Source organism: Scylla paramamosain, chromosome 24 (genome assembly GCF_035594125.1).
Source record: "Scylla paramamosain isolate STU-SP2022 chromosome 24, ASM3559412v1, whole genome shotgun sequence".
In the NCBI taxonomy this organism is placed as follows: domain Eukaryota; kingdom Metazoa; phylum Arthropoda; class Malacostraca; order Decapoda; family Portunidae; genus Scylla; species Scylla paramamosain.
Window position 1 is genome coordinate 19,483,108 of NC_087174.1, and position 13,100 is coordinate 19,496,207.

The window sequence follows — 13,100 nt, forward strand, 5'->3', positions numbered from 1 at the left end:
CATGACTCCATTCCGTGGTGACCGCACCGCCGCCTGACTCGAGCCACGCTCAGCCACGCTCAGCCACGCTTCCTCGAATCCATCCGCCTGTGATTCTTTCATGACCCGAGACCTGCGGGACCTGCGGACCTGCGGGGCACCTCTCGGCCACGCATGATCTCCGTGATCCTCCCACTGCTCCAGCAAATACGGAGAGATGGAGTTGTTGTGTGATAGCATTCTTGCCAGGATTGGCGGCAGATCCATTCCTGTGTGGCTGGCAGCGCGGCTTTTGTTTTATGTGATATGTCTATTTTATCATGCTCTTCTGTATTACCTTCATCCTCTTTATCCACGGACGTATCCTCCATCTCGCCGCCGCATGGAGGTCAGCCGTCTCGCAAAAGTAATCTGGTGCTGGAATATTTTGTATGTTGTAGTACAAGTCCGTGTGGAAGTAGTAGGGTGTGTTGATACTAATTGTGGACGCGGCCTTGATCACTATCCTCTTCGCTAACTGATTAACTACCTAACTAACTAACTAACTAACTAACCAACCAACCGACTAACTATCTAAGTGGAATAAAAAATATAAATACCTAAACGATATTAGTTTTTCATTGGTCATAAAAATATTTTGAATCAAATTTCTGGCACACATATTGCACTTTTTGAATGGCAGGATCAGCGACACGAGTATATTACATGCGGTGAATAACTAGAGGGACGAAACCATTCCTATGCTAATGAAGCAATGCAGGAACCACACACCAGCTTCCCACAAACCAATACTGATGTGTGTGGCTTTGGCGACTCAATGAATCGGGCAAAAATAAAGCACCATATAATATTTCACATCACAGAAGAATAAACTATGCGTAATAACATAAGTTTCTCCCATGAATATTTCCCTTATGGAGATTCCACCAATAAGATTTTCCCAAAGAGAATTGCTCCTATAATAAATTTTGTTAGAATAGTTTATAGTTAAGATTAGACAGTTTATTATGCGCCCTTGTAAGTCAAATTTTCACGGATATGTCTTCGTGGCTGACGTTATCTAGCTGGATTATTCTCTACAAAAAAATCCTACTATGACAAGTTAAGATACGTTATCTTAAGTTAGGTTAGGTTAGGTTACGTTACGTTGGATTAGGTTAGAATAGGAGAATTTAATATGGGGCGGAGTTGTTTTAAGTCAAATTTTCACGGATAGATCTTCATAGGTGGACGCAGTTATCTCGTCACTCTTCTATTAACAAAATCCTTCCATGACAGGTTAAGATAGAAGGTTAGGTTAAGTTAGGTTAGGTTAGGTTAGGTTAGGTTAAGTTAGGATAGGAGAATTTAATATGGGGGGGGAGCTATTTTAAGTCAAATTTTCACGGATAAATCCTTATGAGTAGACTCATTTGGGTGGATTTCTTATACAATAGATTAGGCTAGATTAAGCTACAGAGTTCATTAAGCTGTTCGTTACCGTGAACCAGATTTTCATGGAGCAATTTTCGGGGGAGATATGAAGTAGAATTTACACAGAAGCAAGCTACAAGACACTGCAAACACTCGAGGATGGGAGAAGCCTAGAGTCAGTCAGTGTTGCCAGGTCGGTGCATGTACGTATATACCCCTAGGTGTCGAAATATTTTTCTGACTATTAAAGTATATTTGGCTTCGCTTATATACTTCTTTGCCTAAGGTAACGATTTCATTATTTTCTGGTTTTAAAGAGTAATAAAAAGAAATGAGGAAACACTTAGATGAAAGACGAGGAACAGGAGAAAAAGAAAAAAGATGAAAGAGGACTGAGAAATGAGCCAAGAAGGTAAGAAAATATGAGAAAAATAAAAATAGGACGAGGAAGAGGAGGAAGATAAAATGAGAAAGGAAAGATAAAGGACGAGGAACAAGTGTCAAAAGAAGAGAAAGGATTGAGATAAAAGACGACAAACATGAGAAAAAATGTAAGAGAACTGGAAAGAGAAGAAGGAAAACGGGAAAAATAAACACAGGTCTGTGATAAAAGATGGACTGAACAGGTAGAAAAAAATAGAAAAAAAAAAACGGAAAAGAAAGAAAACTAGAAAAAAAATGAGAAGACGGAGTGAACAGGTAAAAAAAAAAAAAGAGAGAGCAAACTAAGAAGAGGAGAAAAAAAAAGTCTGAGATAAAAGACGAAATAAACAATCGAGAAAAAAAAAAGAAAACTGAGAAGAGGAGAAAGAAAACGAAAAAAAGAAAAACAGAGACGAAAGCCAAAGTGAACAAGAGAAAGATTAATTAAGGAAAGTGAGATAAAAGACGAAGAACAGCAGAAGTGCAAGAATACGAGAACGACGAGAATGAGGGAGGAGGAAGAGGAAATGAAAACAGACGAGGACGAGAAAACGGAGACAACTGAAAAAATATTACATGACCGTTGAGGCATTCGTAGAAGAAGAAGAAAGAGACCATTGATATAACAAGAGAAGTGAGAGGTGGTGGTGGTGGTGGTGGTGGTGGTGGAAAGGAGAAATGTTAAAAGTTGACGCCAGTGGAAGATAACAGACAAACAACAAGCCCGTTACTCTAACCAAGGATATATCAACTAATATATTTGTGGTGACGTGTCACTATCAGTAGGGAATAAAGGGATGAATCAGTTGAGGAGGACAAAGGCGTGGCAGGAAAGACAAAGAGCGGCTGACGAAGTAACGGCTTTGCTGGGGAAAAATAATAATATAAAGGAAAGGTTGGCGGGGAAAAAAGTTCCTAGGAGAAAAATGTATGAGAAATTATCTAACGAGAAAAGAAAAAAATGTACAAAACATTGGCGTGGGGGAGAAGAAAAGGGAAAGAAAAAATAATCACAGGGGAATAATATGAAAAAAGTTTTTTAGGGTACGATACAAAACTTATGATAAATTATTTCACTGGAAAAGAAAATCTGTACAAAGAGCGGCGTGGAGGAGAGGGAAAGAGAAGGGAAAACAGGGATCACACAGGAACAGTATGCAAAGAAAAGTTCCTAAGATACAAAAGAAAGCTTACAAGAAAATATTTCACGAGAAAGGAAAACAAGCAAACAAAAAAAAAATAATTAAAGACCGAAAATGTTGGAAAAACAAAGGATGAGCGAGGGAGAACAAAGGCTTGAAGGAACAAAAAAAGGAAAGAGTAGTCGACGAGGAAATATATTAAAGCTTAATAAGGCAACAGATAAGACTTTAGTAATTGCGTTGCATGTTTTCCACATTTTTACATTTTATATCTTTCACACACACACACACACACACACACACACACACACACACACACACACACACACACACACACACACACACACACACACACACACAAACACACACACACACACACACGTCTCCTCACACCTGGACGCTTCTCAGGATAATCTCAGAGGTACACAAAATTAATTTCCCGGGATGCCAAAACTCCGCGAAAAACGTAATCACGACAATGACTCGGCGCAGCTTCCCCAAACAGAGACGTGCGCCAAACAGAGACGTGCGCGTGCAGTGTACTAAGCTAGTTTCTTCCTACCCCGCCATAACAGAGGTTGAATTACGCGGCATTATAAAGCACTGCATAATACAAGGCGCCTCGTACGTCACACAATAACGCAGCCTTTATGATGCACTCAGACCGCAATGTAGGACTCGCTGACCCCATTACAGCAAGCAGCGCCGGCCCCTTAGTGCTGCTCATGAAGGCACACAAGGGAACACAAAAGAAGGGCGAACATCAGGACAGACAGACCGACAGAACGACAGACAGACATGTTGACCCATATAAAGATGTTTATTGTCATGTGCATTAAATCAAGGAGATAACATAGGGATAGACAGACAGACACACAGGCAGAAAGACAGACAGAACACAGACAGACAGACAGGTTGGCCCGTATGAGAAATTATCATATGCATTAAACTAAGGAAGAGAAAACACCAGTACAGACAGACAGACAGACAGAACAGGCAGACAGACAGACAGAACAGGCAAGCAGACAGACATGCTGACTCTTATATGAATGTTTATCATGTAAATTAAATCAACATTCCAGACACTATCCTAATTTCATATAATCGCGGAGTCAGTCAGAATAAAGAGAGTATTGCTATAAATGTACTGAAGGAGTAACCAAAGATGAATTATAATCTCCTGATCACAAAATTATCATCATAAAGGAATCTGAAGCTATCCAGAATGATATCGTGGTACTGAAAGGATTAAATGATTTCGTAAACTAATCCTCGGTTCTTTAGACACGCGTTCTTTAATGTGTACTGAAGGAGCATCACTGTTATTCTGTCGTGGTGTTGTTCAGGTCTCATGCAGGGGAGTCTTGTAGGTGCAGCAGCTTAAGAGTCAAGAAGTCTTTGCTTGTACGAATGGAAACTGTAAAAGATAGAAAAAGAAAAAGTGGAAATTCATATGAGACAAAAAAGAAGCAATCAGAAACTTTTAGAAGCGCTTTAAGCAATCAGAATAGGGCCATAGTAACACCTCAATAGCTGAGCATGTGTAGATGAAACTTAAACGATTAACGATGAGAATATAACCTACAATTACGATTACCTTGGTATTGGTGTGACACAAAACCATTGAGACTAGACGAGGAAAGTCTCTAAATTAAATTAAAGTAAGGTCATAGTAACACTTGATAAGCAAAACACTGGATGGATGAAACTTCGGCGATTAAATACGAGAGCACAACGTTCATTTAGGAAGCAAAACATTGGTGGTGACGTGAGATTAAATCTTTTGACACTACACGAGGAAAATCTCTAAAACATAAAGAGGAAGAATAACAAAGTATAAAGCCTATGATAAAAAAAAAAAGAACGGGCAGCTTTGTGTGGGCTGGGCAATACTAAAATATAAAGCCTCAATGTCCAAGGTTCTGCTTTGTTAAATATGAATGTGTTATGAATAAACAAGTGTAGCAGTGGTTAATTTTTCATTTCCTGTCGTTCGTTACAACCTCGACCAGTAACGTGTTGGAGAACGAAACAGGAAGAGACAGCAACTGAAACGTGAATTTAGAAAAGTAAAGTAAAAACGAAAAACAGGTATAAGAAAAAAAATAAATAAATGAAAATAATGTCAAGAAAATGGCAAATGAAAAACTGTGCAAGAAAAGAGAGGAGAAAAACGTAAGTGTACGAAAAAGACCTAAAAAAAAAGACACACAAAAAAATAAATAAAAAAATAAATAAATAAAAATCATAGGAAAAGACACAGGAAAAGAAAGGCAAAAAAAAAAAAAAACCTAAAAACTGATACTAGAAAAATACAACAAATATAAACTGAATTACTCGACACAACAACAAACCATTAACTTTTCAATGTACCATTTTTTTCCTCCCTCGCTGAAAGTATGTGGCATTTCCTTATGGTCATCCCCTGTAACATCTAGTAAGAAATTCTTCCTGTTATCATTTATTCAGTAACTTGAAATACACGTGCGATTCCTACCCTCGCCTTGTCCACCCACGCCAATAAAATCCAATACTTTTTTTTTTTCCACTAATAAAAAAATAGAAAAAAAAAACTGCGGCATTTTATTATTGACATTTTTCTCTGTAAGGTATATTTGCCGTTTCTCCATGTTACTATTTTCCGAATACCTTTAAATACACGTGCAATTCCTACCCTCGCCTTGTCCACCCACGCCAATAAACCCCTACACATCTGCACCACATTCAAACCCACGTCATCTCTCTACCCACGCCAGACTCATCTTTCTACCGCCCACGTCATTTTGCTCTCCCCTGCACTTTTTTCCGACCCCGATGACCGCAGCTTTACCAACACGCAGCCTACGTCAGTGCGTCCATCTCTTCTCCTTCACGTCAAGCCCACCAGGATGTGACGTCATTTCTGCATCACCGTTAAGTTTGTCACAGTAACGAGTGGGTAGGTTATTGATATTACTACCACCACCACCACTACCATCATCCCTTCTATCTTCAACGACTATCTATCATTTATCTATCAATCTACCTTTATCTATCTCCGGCGCTTACATATATTTTTTTTTTACTTACATCACTCTTCATACGCTGCAGTGGAAGCAACTGGAGTTTCAAGCGCGATTTTATGAATGTTGTAATAGATTAAGATGGATTCTACTCTGTTGAAAGGAGAAACAACAATAGGGACCTCTCTACCATTGTGGCTTAAAAAAAAAAAAAAAAAAGGGAGCCAAAATGAGTTTGAGAACACGGCTCATGATCTACACGCGTTTTTATTCATTTATTTTCATTTATTTTTGTCAACTAAGATGGATAAGAATGGCAGTGGGGGAAGTTGCCAATGTAAGGAAGACTCACTGCGGCTCCTTATCATTAAAAGATTGTTCAGTGGCGAGTGTTAAATCTTCAGTAAGTCGCCAGTCTAACACCACCAACTGAATCTTTCGCTCCCTATCACCCTTGCTTCTATTCCCAGCCACGGTGAGCATAGAGCAAAGGGGGAAGTCAGTACATAAGAGATTCACGACCACAGAGATCACTGAGGTACTTGGGCGCTCTAGGGATTCAGGACACGAAGCGAAAATCAAGGAGATACGAGGGAAATATTAGGGAAATATTCTTTTTTTATGTAAGATTGGTTCTCGTGTATGGCAACAAAAATTTATATATGTTAAAAGATCCACTGAAGGAGTCAGTGCCAGTGGAGTGCTGTAGTGAATAATTATCAACCAATATTTGAGAAATGTCTTGTGCATTTTGTCATTTTTATAAGGCTAACACTTCTTTCCTCGGTGTTAACCCTTTCAATGTTATTTGGCACATGTTTCCTTAATTACTAACCTCTCTGCGACATTCTTTCTTATTCCACAGCCACCTCTAAACACTGGCTAGAAATTTAAAAACCTGCTCTTCTAATCCTTTTTTTTCTTGTAGACGCTTAAAAAGGTTTCATACATTGTGCTTAGTGTCGTGAATTCTTGCGTATCGTAGGGAAACGGTCTGTTGTATCTCAGTGCACTTCACTTACACGTGGATCCACAAACTGTTACGTTCTTCACCTGTTACTGTGACCAAGGCACAAAAGAAGGGGTGCGGGGAGAAGCCTGTTACTTGTATATTGCCACTTTCCATTAAAAACTAACAATAGAAGAGAGTGTAAAAATGAAGGCGAAATTACCTCATGTGGCCTGTTGGTCTAGGGGTATGATTCCTGCTTTGGGTGCAGGAGGTCCCGGGTTCAAATCCCGGACAGGCCCAAAAATTTAAAATGTATAGATTCTTTATTTTTTAAATGTATCGTCCTACTGCTGGGCGTCGCTGGTTGGTGTGACTGACGGAAGCTGTGTCGTATCTTTACAAATATGAGAAAAGCAAGGGCTATTTGATGAAAACTTCGAAATATTTTAACACCAGACAACAATTACCGCAATGGGAAAACAAGAGGATAGGGGGAAATAATACCGTAGATTAAATAGAATAAAAAATAAATAAACGGTGAGGATTTGGAAACATTATGAAACATTAATTGCCGCGTGTTTCATAAGTCAACTCATTATCACTGAGTCCCGCGCGTGGCAGAAAGAGTTATTCGCTTGCTTATTTATGGTTAGTGTGAATTGCATGCGTGTTTGTAGTTAGTGTGTGTGTGTGTGTGTGTGTGTGTGTGTGTGTGTGTGTGTGTGTGTGTGTGTGTGTGTGTGTCTGTGTGTGTGTGTGTGTGTCTGTGTGTGTGTGTGCGCGCGCTAATTGTATGAGTATTTGCACAGTATTAATACACGCACAAGACTTAACTGTTTGGTCCTATCACTGCTTAACAATTGTCCAGTGTTTCCTTGTGTGTGTATGTGTATGTGCTGTATGTGTTTGTCTTTGTCTGTGGGTGTGCGTGGCGTTTGGCAAAGAGAAGTGGTACATCTGTTAAAATCTGTGTATGTATGCGAGGGAGGAGGAGGTGCATGCGCAAGACTCCGCCATTAAATAATGTATGAAAGTGCACTGAGGCTTAGTATTCAGGAAGGTGGTCGCGCGCAGCCCCAATCAGGCCGCCAGACTCCCGGGACTCGATTACTAGTCTCGGGAGTCACTTGGAAAATTGCCTTTGTGATCGAACTACGAAAAAAAAAAAAAAGGGGAAAAAAGTCGTGAGTGTGAGAGAAATCAGGAGGCGTAAGGCGACTAACACTGGATAAAATAAAAAAATATATATATATTTATAAAAGATGCTTCATGATTGATTAAAAATATTGACTCGGTCTTGAAATTCTGGACTTGACACGAGACGCAAAAAGAGGTACACGGACATACACAAATGAGAGAAAAAAAAAAGTAAAAACATGCAATAGAGAAATCAGAGGTGTCATACAAGTCATAGTACAATAAAAGAACGAAAAACACAAACTATCAGAACATTTTGAACTATGCAAGACCCACTAATAAAAACGTTACATGTGAAGAGTCAGTGGAAGTGTCAGATAAGAATTGCAAGACTGACTGAAAAAAAAAAAAAAACTATCATAAAATCTTGAGCTTCACACGAGACATGAAAAAGAGAGAGAGAGAGAGAGAGAGAGAGAGAGAGAGAGAGAGAGAGAGAGAGAGAGAGAGAGAGAGAGAGAGAGAGAGAGAGAGAGAGAGAGAAAAAAAAATAGTACCAATGTAAAAAAATGTGTGAACGCGTCATACGAATAATTAAAAAAATAAATAAATAAATAACATGGAAAATAAGAAAAAACAAAAACCATGATAAAAAATCCAAACTTGGCACGAGGGACAAAACGGGATGATTTCCTGTCTTACACGATTAATTATCAGAAAATGACCAAAGTTGTTTTCGACCTTCCTGCGCCTCCCTCCCTCCCTCCTTCCTTCCCTTCCCTTCGCCAAGATGAGACCCAGCCACTCTCTCTCCTAGATCCTCTTTCACTCCATCCATCTGCCTGTCCTCCGAGTCTTTCCAGCGGCCTCCCTGTAGCCTCTGGATCCCTCACACCTCCATTTCTCCTCGCTAACCTTCCCCACTTTCACCATCCTCTTGACTCTTTCATCTACTCCTGCTTGCCATTCCGGTTCTTTCACCTGTTTTGTACTTCCAGGCTGTATTTTTCTTTACTTTTTTTTATATATTCGTTCATTTTTTTATCACTCTTTCTCTTGACATTATTCTTGTTATTTTTGTTTTTACTCTTGATCTTGTTCTTCTTGATTTTGTTCTTGTTGCTATTGTTGTTATTCTTCTTCGCCTTTCCTTCTTTCTTTCTTTTTCTGTTATTCTCGTCCTTCCTCTGTCTTCTTACTCCCTCATTCCATTATTCTTCCTTATCATTCTAGTCCTCTTTCCTTCTCCTCACTTTCCTGTCTCCATTCTTCCTCTTCCTCCTATTTATCCTCGCCCTCCTCCCTTCCTCTCACTATACAATCTCCATTCTTCTTTCCTCCTTTTCATCATTCCTAGTCCTTCCTTCTCCTCACTTTTCAGCTTCCATTCTTTATCTTCTTACTCATTTTCCTTATTCTTCTTCCTCCTCGCACCTTCCTACCTCCATTACTCTTCCTCCTCTTCGTCATTTTCTTCCGCTTCCTCACTCTTTTCCTTCTCTTCCTCTTCCTTCCTTCTCACAATTTCCTACCTTCATTCTTTTTTTCTCTTCGTCACTTTCGTCTCACTTCTCTTCCTCTTTTTTCGTTCTCTCTCTCTCTCTCTCTCTCTCTCTCTCTCTCTCTCTCTCTCTCTCTCTCTCTCTCTCTCTCTCTCTCTCTCTCTCTCTCTCTCTCTCTCTTGTAATTATCGGCCACTCAGCTTAACCTCAGTCGTATGCAAAATGCTAGAAACACTTATAAGAGACAAACTTATTAAACACTTAGAGGAAAATAAACTACTTGAAAATACTCAACACGGCTTCCGAAACAAACGCTCCAGTTTGATGAACCTCTTAGACTTCTATGATATTCTGAACCAGTATGACGGAGGTAAAGCCGTACACATAATATACCAAGATTTTCAAAAGGCCTTCGACTAAGTCCCCCACAAACGTTTACTGATTAAACTAAAATCACACGGTATCCAAGGCAACGTGTTGAGATGGGTAGAAAACTTGCTAAACAACTGTAAACAAAGAGTAGTAATAAACGGAAAAGCATCCAAATGGACTAACGTAACCAGCAGGGTGCCACAGGGATCAGTCTTAGGGCCTGTTCTCTTTCTTGTTTATATAAACGACATAGATGAGGGTGTTACCAGTATAAGTTTGCTGATGACACCAAAATAGCAAATTTCGTAGTCTCTAACGAGCAAGTAATAGAAATGCAGAATAATCTAGATAAACTATCAGAGTGGGATCAAACCTGGCAAATCAGTTTTAATGCAGATAAGTGTAAAGTGTTTCACATAAGGTATCGAAACAAGAAACAAGGTTTATTTCAAATGGTACCCAACAGACAGCGAAATTGATTTAGGAGTAACAATATCGAATAGCTTAAAACCTAGCCAAGAATGTTCAGAAGTCGTAAAGGAGGCTAACAATATAATTGGCTTAATCGGGAGATCTTTTGAATATAAATCTAAGGATATAATCCTCACTTTGTATAACTCTTTATTCCGTCCTCTTTTGGAATATTGCGTTCAAGCATGGTGTCCCTACTACCAGAAAGACATAGATAAATAAGAACGTGTTGAGCGTAGAGTAACAAAAATTATACCAAGCCCAAGAAACAAACCATACGAAGAGTGTTTTAAAGAATTAAATATATTCCCATTAACACAAAGAAGACTAAGAGGCGACTTAATACAGAAGCTTAAAATAATCAAAGGCAATTATAACATGGACTGCAGTAAATATTTCACGATAATTTTTTTTAAATTATACTCGAGGAAACGGTTGCAAAATTGTTGGGAAATCCTTCAACTCTCATGAGTCAAAAATGTTCTTTTTCCACCGTGTTATCTATGGAATGGGGTTCCTCGAGATGTGATAGACTGCAACACAGTAGAAACTTTTAAGTGCCTTTTTGATAAATTGTTTGTTTCCAGTCAACGACTAACAGTGTTTGTTAGAGAATAATGTCCTTGCCTTCAGGAAATGGAGGCTCCTCATTTCATCTATTTTCATTTTTTTCCTATAAAATTTCCCTCGGGCTTTTCCTCCTCTAACCCCGTAAGGTATTATTTCCAACTTGTTTCCTGTACGGCTTATGCCAGAGGGAGCGGAGGGTGGGGAGAGAGCCTTCTGCTTTGATGTTCTTGTCTTCTTCTATCACCTTAGTAGTCCAAGGTCAGGTCGCCTCGTGAGGACCGCATGGTCTGTTGTGGCCTGTTTCGTTGTAACTGTATGTAACTTCTCCGTCACTCTCTTCCTTCTCACTCTTTCCTCTCTCTTCTTTCACTTGTTTTTTTTTCCTCCTCAAAACTTCCTACCTTCGTTCTTCTAAAATTAATTTTCGTCTCACTTTTCTTACTTTTTTCGTTCTCTCTCCCTCCCTCTCTCCCCCTTCACATCTCGTCGGCCGATGTAGGTTAGCACCCTGCAAACGATCCACAGTCCCCAGTCCGTTAACTAACACCCACCAAGTTACTGTTCCCTTTCCTATTGACTCAACTCCGCTGTGTTGTTTTTCTTCCCCTGGTCGCCTTTCCCCGGCCGTGCCTCTCTCAGGTTATGGAAAAGGACGGGCAGCGGCGCAGTGATACCAACCCCCTTGCACTGTCTCCTTTCGCTGTATCTCATTAAGTATTCCTTACGAGCCTGCAGCCACTCTTGTACCTTGATTTAGCTCCTCGTGCATCTCACCCACAGACTCTCTCTCTCTCTCTCTCTCTCTCTCTCTCTCTCTCTCTCTCTCTCTCTCTCTCTCTCTCTCTCTCTCTCTCTCTCTCTCTCTCTCTCTCTCTCTCTCTCTCTCGCAATTTTTCTCCGTTTCTTTACAAACTCCTACCTTGAGGTATAAATTACGTACCTCTCTCTCTCTCTCTCTCTCTCTCTCTCTCTCTCTCTCTCTCTCTCTCTCTCTCTCTCTCTCTCTCTCTCTCTCTCTCTCTCTCTCCTTTGCAAATTTCCATTTTAAGCTATATAGGTCTCCTCTTGTGATTTTTACGTCCCTCTCTCTCTCTCTCTCTCTCTCTCTCTCTCTCTCTCTCTCTCTCTCTCTCTCTCTCTCTCTCTCTCTCTCTCTCTTTCTCTCTCATATATGCCATGACGCACCATTACCGCTCTACTTCTTGTTGCACATTTACTTGCTCACACACGATTACCTCACTCATATGCTCGGGAGTGACTTGACGTGCTGCCCTAAATGGACGTGGTTATTTTGTATACTGAGACCCGTGCCCTTGTGGAAGATCTATATTGGTTTTATTGTTAATGTTTCCTTTGTCTGTGTGTGGTTTTATGTGTGTAGTTTATCTGTTTGTAGTTAAATTGTAAGTAGTTCAAGTGCGTGTAGTTATTTTGTGTCCTTGAGGTGGATTTATATTGGGTTTATTGTTAACAACAAAGGCAACTGCTAATTGCTAACTTATTGTATTCTCTTCATATTTTTAGTGAGTTTTACTGGATGTTTTGTACCTGCCGTCTCTTCTTATATATTTCAAAGGCCAAAATGGAAAGGGAGGCTTTGGTTTTAAAATCTATGTCACTGTTTAGCCTTTCTCATTTGAACGTAATATTAGTAAGAATTTTAGGTTATTGGAATGCTACAAATAACGCAATTATCATTGGCCGTCAAATGAGGATCACTGTCAGATTATTTTTCCTATTGGATTATCACAATACCAAAAAATTCAGCTGATTTGAAAAGCCAAATACAGTCATAATTCTCGCCTTTGAAAAATATGCCACTCGTTAACATTTTTCTGGTAAGGGATTAAACAACAAAAATTATTGTTTGTTTAAGAATTACAGTTACATCAGAATGATCGTTTTTTAAATCTTTATCATTGCTCTCTTTCTATTTTTTTTTTTTTCATTATTTGAAAACCAAAATGACACCACAATTCTTGATTTTGATATCTGCTTTGTTACTTAACTCTTTATGTCATCTAAGTAACTACAACAATAGGAATTTATCATAACCTTTCGTCTACTGTATATTTGTGAGGTGTTTTCACCACCACCTCGCGTCCTAAGTATTCGAGACACATCACTTCCTTCCAGA

The 13,100-nt window shown here is 39.4% G+C and overlaps 1 non-coding gene across 1 annotated transcript; it reads left to right on the plus strand.

Moving 5' to 3' along the window:
* Window positions 1-7,138: 7,138 nt before the first annotated feature.
* Trnap-ugg (transfer RNA proline (anticodon UGG)) lies at window positions 7,139-7,210 on the plus strand. Its single transcript has one exon. It is a non-coding gene; the product is annotated as a tRNA-Pro (tRNA).
* The last annotated feature ends 5,890 nt before the right edge of the window (window positions 7,211-13,100 follow it).